The sequence below is a fragment of the Silurus meridionalis genome, chromosome 12 (genome assembly GCF_014805685.1).
Source record: "Silurus meridionalis isolate SWU-2019-XX chromosome 12, ASM1480568v1, whole genome shotgun sequence".
NCBI classification, from domain to species: Eukaryota; Metazoa; Chordata; class Actinopteri; order Siluriformes; family Siluridae; genus Silurus; species Silurus meridionalis.
In genome coordinates, this window is record NC_060895.1 from 9,235,325 (window position 1) to 9,253,542 (window position 18,218).

The 18,218-nt window shown below is 35.4% G+C and overlaps 1 protein-coding gene across 1 annotated transcript in view; it reads left to right on the forward strand.

Moving 5' to 3' along the window:
* arhgef12a (Rho guanine nucleotide exchange factor (GEF) 12a) overlaps positions 1–18,218 on the forward strand; it is a 71,643-nt gene that overhangs the window by 2,188 nt on the left and 51,237 nt on the right.

Sequence of the window (18,218 nt, forward strand, 5' to 3'; positions counted from 1 at the left end):
AAATTGTTAAGCTCTTAGTCATTAGTACACACGAAGATATAATCAATATAAACATTGATAAAGTGTACATACTAAAGCGAATATTTTGGAAAACTGGGTGCAGGTTCAAATTCTTGGAAATATTGATATAAATGCTCATAGAAAATTATACCTTGAACTGAATTGAAGTGTTCTATAATATACCAGTCTTCAGGAAACCGGAAACCCTGCTGTCATAAATCGTACAATGGGTAATTTCCAATAAATTCTCAAAAACAGAAACCCAAAAAACCCACTAAACTATATATGTATTTTTTTCTTAGTCAAACAGTTAAGAATTATGGTCGTTCTTTTTTTTTTCTCCTTTTTTTTTTTATCATGCTTGTTATTGGTTTTCATGCTATCTGATGGCTTTGCAGAATGTGCATGGGTGTGGTTGGAAAAGAAATTGGTAGTCACAACACTCTTTATTTTTCTTCTTCAGAACAACTTTATTTTTTGCGTTCATGACACAAGGTAAAACCCCCCCATGTCTCACAGTACAGAAGGCTTAGTTGAGTCTGTCTTCACACTCCTTCATTTTGCAGTGTTGAAGACTTTGTCTCCAGTGGCGCTGTGCTCTGTATTGTGAATTACATGCTTGCTTTGTTAAAGGGACACTGATTATGTGACTGTGTGCCTAAATCTTGCACATGCTTCAAATACGATCAACTCTATCAAAACTCTCATCTATCAATGACTTAACAGCATTTACATAATGTAGGCTTTGTATCTATTTTACTTTAAAAAATAATGAATAACTGTGTCATCCTTTTTAGATTTCAGTTTTTCTAATTTCTCAAACCAGAACAATACAATTAAGCAGGGTAAGCATTTCATTTTTTTCCCTTGACCCTGATAATCACAGCATTTTGAGGTCAGGTTAGCTGATTGTGTGGCGTGTCATGCTTTTGTTATTGTCTAAATGGCTTTTCTCTGGGTTCTATAATGTCCCCGAACCTCCCAAAAACATGGCTGCAGATGGATAGGTGTCCAATCCTCATGTGCACTTACCAGGATAGACTTGCCACCTTGGGCATTGACTAAAAGATGAATAAATAAATGCTAGTTATTTTGGACTTCAGAAACCCAGATCTATATCCCTATAGAGTCCTTCTCTTCTTCTTCATCTTCTTCTTTTTCTTCTTCTCCTTTCGGCTGCTCCCATTAGGGGTCACCACAGCGGATCATCCGTCTCCATACCCTCTACATCTGCCTCTTTCAAACCAACTACCTGCATGTCTTCCCTCACCACATCCATAAACCTCCTCCTTGGTCTTCCTCGTTTCCTCCTACTGGTGGCTCCATCCTCCGCATTCTCCTACCGATATACCCCATGTCCCTCCTCTGCACATGTCCAAACCATCTCAATCACACCTTCCTCACCTTGTCTCCAAAACGTCCTACATGCACTGTCCCTCTAATAAACTCATTTCTAATCCTATCCATCCTCATCACTCCCAACAAAAACCTCAACATCTTCAGCTCTGCTACCTCCAGCTCCACCTCCTGTCTTTTACTCAACATAGAGTCCATTGAAGAATTTATCCTGGCTGAGAAACAGCCTGTTAGCGTCTAAGAGACATTTAGATTCATCATCTGTCATACACAGCATATCCCTGTATTCAGTTCTATCACCTTGCTTGTTTATATGGAGGGGTAAAGGGAAAAAGTAACCAGAGTAATTTGTAAGAAATTATTTGCCAAATGGTTGTTAGAAATAAGATAAAAAACAAACAAGAAAAAAAAAAGACATGATTCTTGGTGGCACACAGTATAAAAATATCAAGCTCCAGTTATCTTTGCAGAGGAGCCTGTTCTTACTGCGTGTGTCTCCCCAACCAATCGTTTCTCTTTAATTTCTCTCTTTTCTTCGTACTTTTCTGCATCCAGTTACAGAGAGCCACTTGATAGATGGCTCTTGAATTTATTTATTTTGTTCAGGATTTGTAGTGTGTAAGCCTCTCCAATGAGTTTCTTGTAGCATATATGTATAATTATGTAAAAAAAACCAGCTCTCAAGATATATAAAGTTGATTTTAAAAGTCTTAGTTGATAGCTGATAGTTCAAGCAAACAACAAGCAAAACCTATTAACTGGTTAAATAGTTTAAATCACTATCAGCAAAAATCTATACCAATAGTTTTTCCGGCTCGCATCCGGTTAAAAAGTCCGCTGTTGCTACGGGAGCGACCATCAGAGGCGAATCACTGACACCATGTGCTGTTTGTTTTTACATGCGAGACTGCGTGCTGCACAGAGCGCTATATTTTACATACAATTGATAATTTATTAATTATGTATTTATATTTATTAATTCATATCCTCATATTTATTTCATTTAGCACATTTGCAGTACTGTTTTTTTTTTATATATAATTTTTTAAAATAAACTTCAGTACTATTTTACATTGAGGACTATTTTACAAGTTTGTTTATTTTTTTTATCCATTTAAAAAAATCGGTTGATTAGTCGGTTATCGGCAAGTACGATCCAACCTAGCTATCGGTATTGGTAATGAGTTGTCAGGACCCTGCTACAAGAACCACTGATTTCGAGAACCCATAAAGAAATAGAAGCCATATTGCTGATTGAGCTTCAATGCTCGTTAGGAAAAAAACTTGTGTAGTGATGTAGTAATACAGCTTATTGGAAAATGTACTGACGTAAGGAAGAAAGTAATTGTCAGGGTGGTTTCTGTAACAAAGTAACAAACCAGGTTTAAACCAAGAAACTGCCATGTCTGTGTGAATAGCGGAGAGAGGAGCATGTGTGTATGTGCTCCAGTTTTTGATGAAAGGACTATTTATTTGCTGGCTGCAAGCTCAGAGTCTTCCTTGTGTGGCGTGAGGGTCGGGTAGCATCAAAAGGAAAAGTGTGACTTAAATCTGTATATTATAATTGTTTGTTTTAATTTGGGAGTATGTTCCTTTTATTTTCTGTCATGACATGAAACCAAATGTGTAGCAATCAAGCAGTGTTAAGACACTTGATAATGTTCCAGACTCCAAGACTGATACTGACTCTGAGTTTATGTAAGAAGTCTGCTGACCTCAAACTTTGCTGCAGCTTGAGTATTCACACACCTTTCTTTCTTTCTTTCTTTCTTTCTTTCTTTCTTTCTTTCTTTCTTTCTTTCTTTCTTTCTTTCTTTCTTTCTTTCTTTCTTTCTTTCTTCAGTCAAAGACAGTAATATGAATTCTGTTTTCATGGAATTGCAGGGTCAAGAAACAATTTTCTTTCCTAAGATGTCAGCTTGTTAAGTAAAAAAAACAAAACAAAACAAAAACCCCCAACAACTTAAGATCATTCACTTTGTGTGAGCGTTTATTTCCCTTTAACAACACAGCCCAGAGTCTGTGACTTACTTTATAGGAGCTGTAAACAGTAACTTCTTTCTTTGCCTTTCTTGTTTTCTCTTAAAGTTAATAAGGTAATAAAAAGAAACAAAAATTAATTTGATTGTATCTTGCTTTTATGTACATCACCTCATTAACTCCCACTTTTATCCTGTACAGACAAATTTACAGACATGGGGTGTAGCAGCTTGGTTGCAGTTCTATGACTTAAAAAAATTAAAAGTATTCTATGCACTACTAGGCCACATTTTTTGGCTGGCCAGAAGCCAAAATACGTAAAAAAAAAGGCAGTTAATAGTTTCCACAGTAGTTTTCAGAGTTTATGTGTATTCTGATACTAAACCCATTTTGTTGTTTGCATGCAGTATATTCTGACTAGGGTTGTAACGATACACGTATTTGTACCGAAATATTTTAGGTACAGTGCTTTCGGTACACGTGTTAATGCTATCTTGTTTATGTGCGGAACATAGTTCAAATCTGAGTGCATTTTTTATTTATTATTGAACTTGAAAACATACACAACAATATCAGGGGTATATAAAAATAAAAAACTAGAGTTAGCGCAGTGTCACTGTGGCTACTCACTTAGTACCAGAAATTAATTTGTTTTGCGCATGCATGAACATACTAAAGAATCCATAGAATTAGCATTAGCTGCTAATCAGGAAGTGGCTAGCGAGTCAACCCTGGCACTTTAGATTCTTTAGCGTTTTATGTCCAGCTTTAAGATTTTCTGTTAAAAGGAGAAGATCCTGACAATTCCACATATCCAGAGAGTGAATGAATGAAGGACAAAAGGAATAAAAACATTTGTTAAAGTATGCTAAAATAAGTAGAAATGTTAAGTAGATCATATCTTTAAAAATAAAATTATAATAAATGTAACTAACACACATACACAAACATATACATATCTGTATTACAAAAATGGGGTCTAACAAATGTAAACTATTTAATAAAACTTTTTAATGTATTTATTTTTTTAACAAATTAAATTTGTGCCAATTTAATTAATTACTCAATTTAATCACTGTTTAAAAGTGTATTGCATTAAATAGATTTATTTAATTTAATAAAAAAAACTGTTGATTTTCACAAATGTTAATAATAATAATAAACTGCATTAATAAAAAAAATAAGCAATTTTCATGTTTTGTATTTCTTCCCCCTTACCGAACTTACAAAAAACGAGGTACGTTCCGAACTGTGACTTTTGTGTACTGTTACACCGCTAATTCCGACAGTGCATTGCAAGCATTTTCCTTTTCTTAATTTTTTTGTTAAATGTATTTATTTATAATAGTTAAACTAACCAGACTTTATTGTCCAGCCCACACACCAATAACAGCCAAGAATAGGAGGCACCTTAATTTACATTTTAATATACTATATGGACAAAAGTACAGGGCAATCTGACTTTTCCAGCCATATGTGGTTCTTCGCCAAACCGCAAAGTTGAAGGCACACAGATGTATTGGATGTCTTTGGAGGCAGTATCATTAAATTTTCCTTTCACTTGAACCAGGGGACCCAAAACATGTTCCTGCATGAAAATGCCTCTGTGCACAAAGTGAGCCCCATGAAGATATGGTTCACATGGGTTGAAGTATCTTAGGTGGCTTATTTTAGAGCTCTGACCTCAACCCTATTGAACACCTTTGGGACGAATTTACTGACTTTACATTTCAGCACACTCTCCAAACCCATCTTCCTTGAAAATTGGAAGATGATATAACAGCAAATGGAGACTAAATGTTTAATGTAATGTTCAACAAGCACATACATTTTATTCTCAGGTGTCCACAAATGTTTGTCTGTGTAGTGTAGCATGGCACAATAGCCTGTTTGACAAAATGGAAGAGCTGTTTCATAAAAACTCAGCACAATTCACATGGAACGGATGGATTTTGATTTACACAAGACACACAATGGTGGTTTGCACAATATGCAAAAGCTAGATTTTTCCATTTACTGCACTTCTTTTATTGCATTAGGAAGAACACTTTATTAAAATTCTCTGTCAAGGTCCTTGGGTGTAAGTAGTCACTGTAAGGGAAATTAGTTTGGCTGCTTTGTTTAGTAACTTGGAAAATAGTCTTAGAATCCAGCATAAAAAAACAACAACAATAAAGTTTTGGACTGTGTAAGAAAGGGAGATTTATTTTTGCCAGGTTCCACACTATTGTTTAGCATTGTTTCAAGAGCTATTTAATGTAAACTTCCACATCACACAAGTCTTGAAATGTTTTCAGTAACGATTGAGCTATGAGGTGATTGCATATATAAACAAGGAAGTTATATGACGACTTTGTTCGTGACTTTTGGATTTTCTTGGTTTCCACATGACTAGTATTCCCAATTGGATCATAGGACAGCAGAAAGATTCTTCTCTTGTGCAATTTCATGACAGGTTATGAGTCGATTATTCAGGATCTGGCGTTCCACATGCTGAATGTTCCCAGGAATGACTCAATTCAATTGTCTCACTGCAGCTGAGCATCTCATCACCGTACTGCACTTGAAGTCTTCTGTAGATATCTGCGGGTTTTATGTCTCGGATCACAAAAAACTTGATCACCAAGCGCTTTTCTATGCACACACTAACACTCTTGTCTGCCATCATAATTAACGGTCTCTGGACAGGCCGCGGCATGCGAGCCACCTATCCTAATAGGACACACTAGCCACTTACTATTGCGTTTTGTGCCGCCATGCTAGCATCCATTTTTATACCTGTAAAATTAAAAGTCTCTGTTTGACTTGAACGCTCCTTGTACTTCCATGAAATGCATTATGCTTGAACATAAATATGTATATGAGTTAAAAGCGTACATAAGAAATCAATTTAATTCTTTCTTTGGTTAATAAACTAGTAGATCTAATAGTGTCTTCTCAGGCAACAATGAATAAAAACTAATAGTCAGACATGACAATAAAGCATTAAAAAACTACCCCCTTAATCATATTAAAGATAAATAGGAGCAGTTATAGATACGTATAGTGACCTACAATAGTAGTGTTTGTTTTTTGGCCTGGAGGCGAACCACTCCTCTGAGCACCTGCATTCTAGCTGACGAAAAATACTCCTGAATGCTCTTCCACACGCCTAGTAACCCCAGGTTGAGCGATGTAAATAGAAGCCCGGCAGCAGGTGAGTCATGAGCTTTGTCAATGTGCTTTTTGTAATTCTGGGTGTTGCCCGAGCCTGCAGGAAAAAGGGAGCAGGCACTACATCAGCTACTTTTGCTTCTGCTTGGTCTCAGGGGGTTTAGCTACATGTGTGACTTCTTTTAGTCAGTCTGGGATGAAAGGCACGATTATAATAACTAAGTGCTTGAAATTCATTCAGTCACAGGCAGTCACGAATTTAGTTCGTGGAAAATTTCAAGCAGCTTTTTCCGGAGACAAGAAAACCACATCGCGATACTGTGTGAGATTCAATAAATAAATACATGTGTGAGAATAATACATTTTATTAATATTTTCCCATAACCTACTTTACACGGCCATTGTTGAGGGATTTTCTGAACGTGCTGTATGTGCATTTTCATGTAATATGGCAATTAAATGCACTAAATTTTCTCTTTCTTAATTAGTATTGCGCTTTAATAAAGAAAAAGTACTTCTTATCCAATTACTCCATTAATCGATAGAATAATTGTTAGACCACTCGATTACTAAAATAATCGATAATTAGATTAGCTCATTACTTTTGGATTTGATATTGATTCTTCAGATCCCTATTTAGTTTTGTTACAGTTAGTCAGTGAAAAGACAGGGTTAACGTTGAACGGAATAAGCAAGTATTTGATATATTTTAGCTTTAATTAATGGTTTTAAATAATCTAGTAATAGGCATATAATACATAATGAGTTTTTGGCCATAAGTCTTCATAAAATTCTCTATCATTTGCACAAAATGGTTTGTCCAACCCAATTATATTGCAAGAGACCCCTGACATTGGACAGGCACAAATTGACGCTAGCTAGCTAAAGTCTAGCTTAAGTCTGTCCAGCTGTATTAAAAAAAAAAGAAGAAGAAAGAAATCTGTGAGGCAATAGTAAGGAAGATGTGGGTTGGAATGGCTTTATAGCATGTAACAAAAGCCAAAGGTGAAGCAGAATTAACATCACTGATACAAGCCACTAGGCTGTGTGCCAACTGATAGGCTTCTGATTTCCTGTGTAAAACTAGAATGACTGTTGATCAGTTCAGGACTCGCTGGTTAATCACTATCATGAATAAACTTTATATTTTCAGACACACAACTGTACCACTGGAAATTGATAGTCATAATCTTTTCAAGAGTTACCATGTTCTGGTTACATTGAAACTATCAGGAAAAAAAGAGTTTAGAATTGGATTATATTCACAGGATGATCTTGATAGTGTTATACAGCCTGATGTTACTGTCAACACCCTCAATTGAATCATTTTCCGGTAACAGCAAATACTGAAGTGTTATTTATATTTTATTACAGCATGTTGTAAATTATTGCCAGTTTTAATTAATTAATGAGTGACATTAAGATATGAGTATGTGAGTGCAGATTCATCAAGTGTTTCAGCCTGCAGAACATCCTGCTGACACAATGCATATTGATTTTCTGTGTACATTTTCGAGAATGTTTTGGGTGAAATTCCCAGGAGATTAGATCATAGATGTACTCATATCTTTGGGTCAGAAGATCTATAGTACTATTTACAAAAGTTATCCATCTGGATAATCAACAAAGCCAATGAATAAAGTTACAGAGCTCATATTTTATCCCTATTCTGATGACTGATGTGAACATCAAGAGCATTAACAGCATTGACCTGTATTTGTGTGATTTTAGTTTCTGTGCTGTTGCCCCATGATTGGCTAGTTGGATAATTGTATACATTAGCAGAAGTATAGGTGCTCCTATTGAAGTGAATGCTGAGTGTATGTCCGTACTGAGCTGAATGACCAAGCAAAATGTGCGTTAAGAGGAAGTAGAAGTTAAGCCTCCGGGAAGAAAAAATCGTCGATCAAAGTGGAAGGTCCATTATGATAATGGGATACGAGCAAAGCCTGTCAAAACGTATCAATAACTTATAAACTATAACACTCACAGTCAACATAGTAACCTTCTTGACTTCTATATAATGAATGTGTACATGTGCTGGAAATATGGACAATTGAAAAAAGACGATTTACAAAATGTATATTTTCAGCTTAAAAATGAACGACGTTCAAGTGATATTTACTGATATACGTTTATCTAAAAGTTAAAAATCATGTTTCGACATTTCTACAGAGCTCGAGTTCACATCAGTTGAGTTTATTCCTCTGTCCTATCAGCTCATAATTCTAGTAAGCATGAAGGGGTCAAATATAATTATACTGATATTGCAGAAAATACTGCTTATTGTTGAATATTTACACATATACACACTATATACACTATACATATTGGTTGGCCAATATTAGAAATTTGTCCAGATGTTATGTAATTCAATTATATATCACCCTTTACATCTGAGAATTATTCATATATAAACATAATAATACAAAGTAATTAAGCTTCCATAATTCCAATAATAGTCATAGCAAAAATAATTCTTCAGATCATAATTCTTGTGAATGAAATGACATTATTAATGGAACAGGCAGGCAGGCAAACGTAGCAGCTTATATGTGGTACAATAGCAGTTGACAGAGTTTAGTTGTGTTAGAGCACATAATTTATTTTTGGTGTTTCGAAGCCCAATTTTAGCCCTTGGCTCTTTCCTTTTTATCGGCATTGCCGGACACTGAAACAAGCGCGTTGACAGGTTTGATTCTCAAGAGAACCGTTGCTCATCCACCAGCACTCGTCCACGTGCCTGCTGCCACATACGTATATACTGTAAAGTTTATAGATTACGTTATTGTAAATTGCTCTGTTTTGCCTAATTATGTAGTGCAATTTTTTAATTAATAACAAATTACAGTATACTACCCATTCTCCATTCACCATTCTTTAAGACTCCTGGTTAGGTCAGGCCATGTCTCGATTTACAATATAAGTTACTTTGGGGTCATTGGACCATATCGCCATCGTAATTCTGAGACTAACTGAAATTAAGAAAAGTAGCTAATGACACTAAAGCTAAATTGTGTCATTTTCATTTGTTTATACAGCTAAAATTCCAATTCCTACATTTTCCATTACATTTACACTAATGGTATAGTTTAGGAAATTTGTAGCTAGTTAGGGTTCATAGACCTACTGTAAATTAAACATTCATGTTTGGACATTTGATGTATATGCTGGTTGTTTTTATTTTTTTTATAAAGTCTTATATTAGCTATTTGTTACTAGCTACTTGTGGTGATCTGTTGAAATGGTTAGCTGTTTTTGTCTTCATTACAGTTGTACAAAAGTACTTTGTACCTATCATTTTTACTTGTTACCAACCTCTTACCATACTCAGCTACTTAATCAAAAACATTAACCAAAACAGCTAACATGCTTCCCTTTTTTATGTGGTGTTTAAAGTCTAGGATTTGGATGTATAGGATTATGCATTAAATTGGGCACTCCTGGCCAAATGCTATGACTTATTACATTCTTTACTGTTAAAATAAAGTAAATGCAACCTCTGCAGCAAACTGCTTAAAGATAAAGCAAAATCCTAAGATGACACTGGTCCTTTGGGACATTTTATCTATCACAGGAGTGGTGGCAAACTCTTCTACTCTCCAGTGTTACTTGCACAAATATCATCTGCATGAGGGGACAATTTATGTTGAGCAAAAAAATATCTTTGCTATTGCCACGCTAGCAAAATATGTAGTTCAGCTAGTTTGCTATGTGTAGCTAACTACGCCTAACACTTCTGTTTTGCATGTATTGTTTTTCCTGCTCTAACACACCCATTTCGACTTAGGAACAGTTCACCTGTAAATTAGTCTGATTAGTCAATGCATGTTTGTTAGAATGTGGAATTGAGCAGAACACTGTTTGCTCCAAGAACAAGGTTGTGAACCCGTAGGCAAGTATGAAAAATAGTACGTCGTTTAGCTTTAAGCGTTTTGATTGGTCTTACTAGAGCAGAAGAGAAAGACTTTAGGCCCCAAATCACTCTGTCATGTTGTTAGAATGTAGTGTGCATGCAACCATACACATCTTTCTTTATCTGACATAAGCGTAACTGACACATCCACATCCACCAAACTTTCCTTTCTCATTCACTTTGTCGCTCCATTGCTTTGCCCTGCTGTTTGCGCATGTCATTACTTCCTTTAACACACATACACAACTATACACATTTCTATTGATACACAACCCGAACCATCATATTGGTTTAATGGGTTTTAATAGCTGATTTTGTGAGCAGTAGCTTTTACAAAAATGATCTGTGTGGAAGAATCTTCAGAAGGAACATGTGCTTAAAACAGAAGCTTTAAGCTATAAAGTAACTACTATTAACTACTTTTACCCAGCTAAACACAGTCGACTGTGATATTATGGGGTGTAGATTTAGGTCGGCAAACAAGAAACGAAAAGAAAAATATGAATAAATTAAGAAGAAGAATTAGAAAAAAATAAATTAAAAAAGTAGACAAAAAACTGAAGCATTTCTAAAGATTTAGCAGTATGTCCGGTTTGTGGTTGGACTACGGTTCCTATCAGCTACTGCATTCTTACATGCCGTGTCACTTAATCACTGCACCCGTATGTTGTTTTGTAATTATCACAAGTCTTATCTTTCTTAGTACTTTTTGTCCCGCAATTGTTCTTCAAGGATTGTTGTCCATCCATTTTGTTATGCTTCATGTTCAGGTCATGGTTTTCATGTTTATATTACGAGTTTTGCTTCTTTGTTCTATAAACAGTAATCCCCCGGTTTATCGTGGAATTGCATTTGCCACATAACTAGTTTGTTTGGCTGATTTTCCCGGTCTCTCGCGGATAGCACAATAGACCAAAAAACCTATAGGGAATAGTTTTTATGGAGTTTTATGTTGAAATAATGAAATTTAGTAATAAAAATATAATTATTAATTATAAAATGAAGTAAAATTTTAATACAGTACAGAAAGTAAAGAATGCAGTGACATGCATCTTTAACTCTGTCTCTTTTTTGACGTTGACACTTAAACCAATTAACAAGCAGAGAAACTACGCATAGGCTACTACAGAACTGTATACTGTACAGTACATGTACTCACTATACATGTGATACATTGTACAGTATTTCTACGAATTTACACAAAATTCATCTCGCTATATTCTTGCAAATATCTTCTGTGTGCGTTTAAAGTGTGTGGAAGGCGGATTTAGAGCTTATACAATAAAAAAAAAAAATTTTTGGGTTGGCATCTGTTTATCGCGGGTTTTCGTTTACGGGGATTACTGTATTTGCAATACCATTACATTTATTTCAGTTCATCGGTAGGATATAGCTCAATATTTTATATCTTATAATATTTTGCCTAAGGATTAAATGCAATACAAAACAAAAACAAATTCTTTGTAATCCACATACCCATTTAATAATGTATAAACTTCTGAAAAAAATCAGAAAACTGGAGATGAATGTTATAACAAAAACAAACCACATTACTGTTATGACTAAAATAAATAGTACTTTACCACATGACCAAACAGAATCGATGATGCTGAGATGACTATTTTATCTCAGTCAGATTACATCAATGTTTTTGTTTGGCAACATACTGTGTGACTGACTACACCTATTTACTTGGAAGCCTGTAATCTCACAGTAAATCGCAATGTGTATAAATAGGAATTGAACTAGGCAATTTTGTAATAACTGTAACCAAATAATTAACTGCCAAACAACTGAATGTTATTATTGTTTTTGTCTTTTAAGGATGAAGGTGGGAAAACCTATTTCTGCCAGGGAAACATTGTAGACAATGTTACATAACCCGCAAGTGTTTGGAGAAGAAGCTGCCTAAGCCTTTGTTTACATGTAAGGTCTTTGTTGAAGCAGTCAGCCCTTGTTTAGAGGTCGACCGATTGATCGGGCCAATTTTGGCATTTTTAAAAAATAATCTTCATCGGCAGATTATGCTGCGAATTCGGCCGATTATTAGGCAGTTGCATCTGACACACCCAACTGTGCGTGTATGTTCTGTGCTCGCTTGAGAGAACATTAACAACTTTTCCACTTCAGGTGGTAGTACTCTGTATTCGCCATTCAAACAGGGAAACCGGAAGAGCTAGAACTGTAAATTTATAAAGCATGCAGTAGGTGGTGGACCTGTGATCCAAATGCCAATGGGATTAATGACAGTAAGAGAACATGCGATCTAAATACCAATGAGTTATGACAGTAGATGAGTGATCCAACTTCGAATAAGAATAAAGTCTTGTAGAGAACATGCTTTCTAACTACCAATCAAATTGAAGACAGTATTGTATATGTGACCAATCCAAATACCAATAGAAGTTTAGACATCAGAGCACACATTATTCAAGTGCCAATGGGAATAAATACAGTATAGTACTCCAATCCAATGGGATAAATTACAATAGAGGGCAAGTGATCCAACTACCAATCGGAGTTTGGAAAGTAAAGCACTCGTGATCCAACTGACAATGGGAGTGACTACAGAAGACCGGATGTGATCGATCTTCTGGTTTATGGAACGCTAGCTGTGGCACCCAAGGATAAACCCAGGGACACCCTCTGGTGACTTTATAGTACAGTAACTGGCAACTTACAACAACTGAATAACTATGTGTGTGAATGTAACTTACATGAATGTCTATACTGTATGTGTTAGTTAGCTTAGCAGGTTCTTTAATTGTAAAATAGGCTACATCAGTTATATGTAAATTGTTATTCCTTAACAAAAAACTTCATACTTCATTTAATTTTCCTGAGACTAAGATTATTGGGAGTTAGTGGTACAGATAAATATCCAGTCAATTGTTTGATTAGCTTGGCAATGAGCATATGCCACACACAAATCACACAAATGTCAGTCTAAACACTTGATTAACACCTTATTCCTTTTGCCAAGATACTTTTGCTTTTTAAAAAAGGTTCCTCTCTCTTCAATTATTTAGATATTTTGCTAAATGCCTTTGTATTTTCATTCAAATTAAGGTGCCCTTCAAAAACACTGTTGGTCTAAGTCTTTCTATTGTAGGAAAAATCTTGCAGTAGGCATCGTTCTGCTCTGAGGATAGTTTTGTCTTTCCCTTATAGCTACACCTGAACGATAATAGTCAGAACAGTAAACTGTTATTTTTATTAATTTTACTGCATTTTCTTCTATATATTTGTATATACTTTATCAATGGTATACATTTGCATGAGACTTTGCCAATCATCTTGATCTGGTTACATGTTTGCAGTTAAATATATCCACTTTCATAGGTTTTTAAAGCTTTCGGTACGTGTGGGTTATTAACTATGCACAAAGAAAAATTAGAATTATAGCAAATTAAACTGAGCCCTTAGCGAGCACTCCTGTCTGCGAAACAGGCAATGTTGTAACTCTTTCTCATTACTCTCATTGTCGTTGGTCGGGGTTAAGTGTATTGACACAGCGTCTGCGCTGACAAATTTGCTAACGCTGAAGAAAGGAATCCAATTTGCCCTAAGTGCTGCTTTTCGCTTGCTCATTGATGGAAATCGTGCTTAGACTAACAGCCACGGCTGTTTAAGAGAGCGTCCTCATTTTCAGTACTGTGACTGTGGAACATTGAGGACAGATGAGCTCTGTCTGCGATTAGTCAACTTCATCAGAAACCGTATAAGTGTGGCTGTAACAGTGTGGTGTGAGGTCAGGGGAAAAGTGGTGATGTCATCACAGGTCTGCTGAATTAGCCGATCATATAAACATCATGTGTTTTTACATCTTGAGAAAACAAGAGTCAGTGTGCTCTCTCTTTCCCTCTCTCCCTCTTTCCCCCTCTCTGATACTTTCTCTCATACTATCAATTCTTATTCTTTTTTGCTTCCCATTCATGCTTAATACAGGTTTCAAGAGTAGGAATAAAGCTTGAGGAAAAGAAAAAATTTGACAAGCTACACATTTTCTAATCAAATTTTATTTGTCACATACACTACATACAGAGTACGACATGTAGTGAAATGCTTTGGAGCAGTCCCGATGGCAGCCGACCTCACCGGTGCCATCTGGTTCTTGTACTTAAGTGAAAGTCTAGAGAATCTCAAGTATCCACCCAAAGCAGTGGTATTGAAAAAGCTGCTATGTTTAAATGTACTCAAGTATTCAATTTTTAACCAATATAATGCTGATATTCTACTTTAGTTTTAAAACATCTACACTGTTCTGCTTAAAAAAAAAATTTAATCTCTGCAATATTTCAACATTAATCCTAGCTGGAACTTGACTTGCTGCCTAGCTAGTTACTATATGTTAGCTAATGAATTCAATGCTAGTCTAACCTGGCCTAACATATATCAATATAGCAAGATAAAATTATTTTGTTCGTGAGAGTTTATTAAAGTCGACACCTCATTTAATACATGGCTATCTTCAAACAGATATGGATACCGTAATTTCCGGACTATTAAGCGCACCGAAATATAAGCCGCACCCTCTGAATTTTACAAAGATTTTTATTTTGAACATAAATAACCCGCACCTGTCTATAAGCCTATCTGCCTACATTGAAACTAATGAACTTTACACGAGCTTTAATAAAAGACAGTGTCTGTTACACAGCTTGTATCTAAACAGTAGCCTACAAGGAAAGTCATTGTTCACTGTCTTTCTCCTTCCTTTCACAACAATTTCTCTCGGGAGTTTTTCTTTTGGCATCGTCGTGCGTTTAAAAATCACCATCAGTGAAGCTTTTCTCCCGATGCCGTGCAGCTCAGAACACAGGCGAAGTGCGTTTTTTCATGCCCGGTTGTTTTCAGCGTGATGAATGATTCACATTTCCTCTAGACAGTCCTAGTGAGAGGCAGGTCAAACCTCAGAGGAACCTCACCCATATTTATGATTTTGCTGCTGCCCGATTCAGTGGGAGCGCATCTGATTTAATATAAAGAGTTTCATTGGTTCACCTGAAGCCGTTCGCCAATTTCATTGGTCTAATGTTAAGGGGTTCAGTTTTTTATCTTGAAGTTTGTAAAACCAGGAAAAACCCAGGAAAAATCCATATATTAGCCGCTTCGTTGTTTAAGCCTTGGGGTTCAAAGCGTGGAAAAAAGTAGCGGCTTATAGTCCGGAAAATACGGTAATTATAGTGTAAACTTATGTTGTGTAGAACGGGATAATCATAGCAGATGATGAGTTGGCACTCTACACTTAAGATTGGATGCTTAAGTCAGCTTATTCCACTGATAAATCCATAAATAAATATATACTCTTATACACTTAAACTTTCTTATACTTAATCAGACTAATTGTAAAAAATTTACTATGAAGTATTGTCCAACCCTGATTAAAAAACATTGCTCTTGTACTCTTGCAGTTCTTCCAGTTTAGGAACATTTTCCCTGTGTAATTTATTAACTTCTGTATGACATAATTATAGGAATGTGAGGTATAATTACATGTCAAATTGCTTAGACATAAACCATCTTGTGAAACTGTACAGATTCTTATTGAGTTGTATATTAGTGGTTAGGTACACCTCTTACAGTCTCATTTGACTGAGTGGTATTTTCCATTACCACACAAAAACTCAACCGACTGGTGGAAATGCCCATTCTCACACTTCCTGTAGCCTTCACACCCCTCCACCACTACACAAATCTACATACAAGTTCATGGCTAATTCATTGTCTAGTACTTAGTGTAGGTTTAATGTATCAATCTGATGTACAGTATATTATTTTGTATGAAATATATATATATATATATATATATATATATATATATATATATATATATATATATATATATATATTTTGGCAAACTCAGATAAAACTACCAGTAATTTTTCCCAGTTTGTGATTTTTCCAATAACTGCATTGCAGTATAACGGCAAAAACTCAGCTGGGATGGGATTCTGAATTAATTTACAATTAACAGCAAAAAAACTAAAAAAAAAAAAACACCCTATAACAATATATTCTTAATATATTACCATTTTCAAATTAGTTGTCTGAGTTTCACCTTGCTGATATTCTTAATGAATCTGCTGGGCAAAGTGCACAAATGAGTTGGCCAGCACATAAAAGAAAATGAGCAAACAAGAGAAGATATTTTCTTTCAAGTGTTAGACTTGATATTAACTTGTAGACATGTTTTATATTTTTAGGTCAAAATGACTTAATTGTCATTTCTTACCTTTTCTTGCCGTTAATAAGAAAGAATAGTGGGGAAAAGGTCCAGGCTGTGTTTATCCTTTAAAGTCTATAGAATAATATGTAATTGAAGCTAATGTTAGCCTAGCTTACTACCTAACTTGCAAGCTATCCTTTTGGTTAGCAAATGCAAGTACTTGAACACATACCTGACACATTACACAGGCCTGTTCATGACACAAACAGTTTCCTTTATGTTTAGGTTCTGTCATTAGCTAGAAGTTAGCTAACTTACATGCTACAATGTTAGCCTTACAAGGGAAATCAATTAACTTGTTCCCCAATTTCTGATTAGGTGGGCATGCATGAGAAATCTTTAGACATGTAACTAAACCATATCAACAAAAGACAATCTTTTTTTTCTTTATTTTTTTTGTCTGGCAGTGGCAGCAGGTCTGCGATATCGTTTCAAATTGGAGCCTGTACTCTGTGGAATCTGGCACCCAACAACACAACACAATGACATTTGCGTTCCTTGTGTAGCTAATCTTGTGCTGGTTTGTATTGGCCCCTTCCAGTTTTCCATTTTTTTTTGCCTCCAGCTAGCGCCATGACGTCATCGAGATGTTGGAACTCAAAGGGTCCATTAATATAAGCTCAAATCACCAATCATTCCAAATTAATTAGTCTATTGGTTTATTGGTTTTTATATTGCAGTGAAATAAAAATAAATAAGAAAAAAAAAGAAAGAAAACTTCACCAACCTCATAGTAATTTTAGGTCTAAAATCCTACATGAAGCTGCTGCGATATTGAAAATAATATATTAATATATAATATTTATTGGCATCATAGAGCTTCCTGCAATAGGTCTAAGCTAATAATTCTGCATAATTTTTATTTTTATATTTGTAAGTTATGTTTGGAGCAAACCTGTTGATTTTATTGAAATAATATTTTAATAATTTGAATAATTGGAAATTCCAAAATCGAAGAAAAAACTTTGAGAGTGACTCCTACATAGAGCATGATATATGAGTTTTCCAGTTATTCGTGGCTCTTCCCTAAACTCCAAGTTCTCCAAGCAAAAGGCGCAAATTTATATAGAATGTCTTTGGATGCAGTAGCATATGTTACAGCATAACAGTGCCTCTGTGTACAAAATGAGCTCAATAGAGAAGTGGGTTGGAGTGAAAGATCTTGAGTATCCTGCTTTAGAGCTCTAACTTCAACCCTACTAAACATATTTGGGTTGAATTGTAACAATGACTGCACCCCAGGCCTCCTCACCCTACATAATTACCCGACTTTACTAACACCCTTGTGGCTGAACGAACACAAATCTCCACAAATGCACTAGAACAAAGCAGTGGACACCTCCCCGGTAAAGCAGAGTTTATTATAACTCTAAATGGAGTTAAATGTGGAACGGGTTGTCGAAAATGCAAATACTGTTTTTTTGGTCAGATGTCCACAAACTTTTGTCAATATAGTATACATATAATATCATGTCCTGCCATAGAGACAGAGTTCTATGTGGTCTGTTTCAACCTGTCAGTGGTTCTGTTATAAATGATAAACAGGAAAGGAATAACAGACATTAAATGATATGATTATTACCC